General features: G+C 39.3%; 1 pseudogene; it reads left to right on the forward strand.

The window, feature by feature from the left end:
• The first annotated feature begins 2,449 nt into the window (after nucleotides 1-2,449).
• Nucleotides 2,450-3,222, forward strand: LOC103891095 (voltage-dependent anion-selective channel protein 1-like; annotated as a pseudogene).

The following is a 3,222-nucleotide window of genomic DNA, read 5'->3' on the forward strand; positions in this document are numbered from 1 at the left end:
GAAGATGTGGAAGCTGCAGTGAAAGTAATAAATACTGGAGATGCTGAACATCTGAAAAATGAAGAGCTCTTGGTAATGGGCAATGCATAGGTTGGAAAGTTCCTTGTGAGCATAAAATAAAGCATGGGTTATAGTGCTGTTGGGAAAGGTGTGGCTTTGGGGGATATATTAAATATGGGAGAAGGAATTTGAAAAAAAGCAGAGATGTAGGGTATGGATGGGTGCCAAAAAACCCTCAGAATTGCAGAGTGAAAAAAGATGACATACTGCTCTGTGCTTGCTTTTCATTCTCTCTTGCAGCTTCATTCAGTGGACAATTTGCTATGTTTCCCTGCTGGTCCTTTCTCATAGATTTTCAGTAACACTGTCCTTCTGACCAGCTCAGGAGGCATATAGATGCTGTCTCAGACATGTGAGATTGAGAACTCTCAGATATGCAAATACTCGGTGGTTTCCTCAGGCCCTGATTGTTCTGCTTTCACATACATCTGCTCTGAAAATACACAGTTTTTCTGGTTGGGCAGACACTGTCTGGTCTTTTAAAGCCCTCTAATCGGCCGGGTGCAGTGGCTCAAGCCTGTGATCCCAGCACTTTGGGAGGCCGATGCAGGCGGATCACGAGGTCAGGCGATCAAGACCATCTTGGCTAACACAGTGAAACCCCGTCTCTACTAAAAATACAAAAAAATTAGCCGGGTGTGGTGGGGGGTACCTGTAGTCCCAGCTACTCGGGAGGCTGAGGCAGGAGAATGGCATAAACCCGGGGAGGCAGAGCTTGCAGCGACAGAGCGAGACTCAGTCTCAAATAAATAAATAAACAAATAAATAAATAAATAAAAATGAAAGTTAAAAAGCCATCTAATCCTGTTTCAGCCCACAGATTTATTTTGTTTTACTTCCACTTTTTTTTGCATTAACAAACTTACATTTGTTGACAAGATGGCTTCAGGCTCTTACTATTAAACTGTACCTTGGAAATACCAAATAAACAAGAGACAAACTTTTGCCTATCAAAAAACCTGTAAAACTGTCATAAATACATAAGGAAACAAATACAGGGAAGCAGAAGCTGCTTAGAGAGGAAGAGGCAAATTAGAGGTAAGAGAATGCTTTCTGAATGAGATCTTTTCTCTCCCCCAGATTTTTCCGAACTGATCATTTCCTATCCCAGCAGGGCAATTATTCTACCAACCAGTGGTAGTGGAGTAATTACTAGGGCACTATTAGAACCCAGCCACTGTGGGAAGCAGATATCAATAGGCACAAGTGTACTGCTCCCAAGAATTCCTGTCTCACCACCATACACAGTGGGGTGGGCAACTAGGGAATGACGGTGTCCAGCTAGAGCTCTAGAGGTTTTCTGCCCGAGACTAATCCTCAACACTCCCTCAACATACCAAATCATGACAAGTTAAATAACAGCCAACGAGAGACAATAAATATGAAAATTATAATTGTCAAAATAAGTACCTGACAGGTGAATTGATTAGCATACAGAATAATACTAAAGAAAAAAACATAGTGAGCTGGAAGGCCAGGAAAAACTCTCCTATAAATACCAAGAAGAGGTACAGAGAAGGAGAGTATACAAGTTAAGAAATATGAATGATGGCATAGGAAGTGTCAATATCTATATGATTCATGTACTGCATACAGGTACAAATAAGAAAAGTTATGGAAAAAATAATAACCCCAAATTTTACAAAATCAGAGAAAGACTAAAGATTTCACAATGAAAAGTATCATAATTTGCTAACTGAATTGATTTTAAAAACCTAAGTATTAAAGTCAAATTTGGGAATATCAATGACCAAGGAAAAATTTTGAAATACTAAAGAACATAAAGCATTATGTATAAGTCACAGGAATGAGAATAGCCTAAGACTTCTTAACAATAACATTAAATGTAAGAAGTCAATGGAAAATGTTTTCAAAGTGTTCAAAGAAAAAAGGCAAACCTATTATTTTATATCTAACTAGACTTTTATTTAATTGTGAGGGTGAATTAAGATTTTTTCTTTGGTATTACAGCCCTCAAAATCTTAACACACACACACGCATGCACACACACACATACATACATGCAAACCACTAAAAACACTTTTAGAGGAAGTGCTACAGCAAGATGAAAAATAAATGCAGAAATAGGCCACAAGATAGGGAAAGTGAGTTTGAATAAATAAAATAATAAAATTTTGTTGTTTAAACAATGAAAAACACACATGGAAAGAAGAAGTAAAATAAAATTCTATTATTTAAACTCAAGAACGATAATGTGATAGAAGAGTGGGGAGGAAGTTGTTTTGAAGACATGTAAATGAATGTTGTTATTCATCTTAGTAAGTGAGTAATTACCACCAGAAACAAGAATAGAATGACCTTCAAAGCAGCATAGGAAAATCCACCCCCTTACCCTGTTGAGCCTCCTGTGGCTGCCACTGAGCAGAATATGGCTGTCCCTCCCATGTACAATGATCTTGACAAATGTACCAGGGATGTCTTCACCAAGCAGTATAGATTAGGATTAATAAAGCTTCATTTGAAAACAAAATATGGGAATAGACTGGATGTTACAAGCTCAGGCTCAGCCAATCCTGAGGCCACCAAAGTGACAGGTAGTCTGGAAACCAAGAACAGATGGAACAAATATGTCCTGACATTTACAGAGAAGTGGAACACTAACAAGACACTAGGTGCAGAGTTACTGGAAAAGATGAGCTTTTTACATGGACTAAAGCTGACCTGTGATTCAGCCTCCTCACCTAACGCTGGGGGCAAAATTCTAAAATCAAGACAGGGTACAAGTGAGAGTACATCAACCTGGGCTGCAGAGTGGATTTTGACATCTCCAGGCCTTTCATCCAAGGTGATCTCGTGCTGAGTTACAAGGACTGGCTGGCTGGATACCAAATACATTTTGAGATCAAAGAGTCCCAGGTGACCTAGAACAACTTTTTGCGGTTGGCTTCAAGACTGATGAATTCCAGCATTACACTAATATAAATGACAGTGTTTGGCAGCTCCACTTACCAGAAGGTGAGCAAGACTTTGGAGACCACTGTCAATCACGCATGGACAGCAGGAAACAATAACACTTCCTTTGGAACAGCAGCCAAGTAGCACATAGATCCTGACAGCTTCTTCTCAGCTAAAGTGAACAACTCCTGTGAGAGGTTTAGGATGCATTCAGACTCCAAAGCAGTTATCGAAATAATTCTGTGA

This window comes from Pongo abelii, chromosome 1, assembly GCF_028885655.2.
Source record: "Pongo abelii isolate AG06213 chromosome 1, NHGRI_mPonAbe1-v2.0_pri, whole genome shotgun sequence".
Taxonomy (NCBI): Eukaryota; Metazoa; Chordata; class Mammalia; order Primates; family Hominidae; genus Pongo; species Pongo abelii.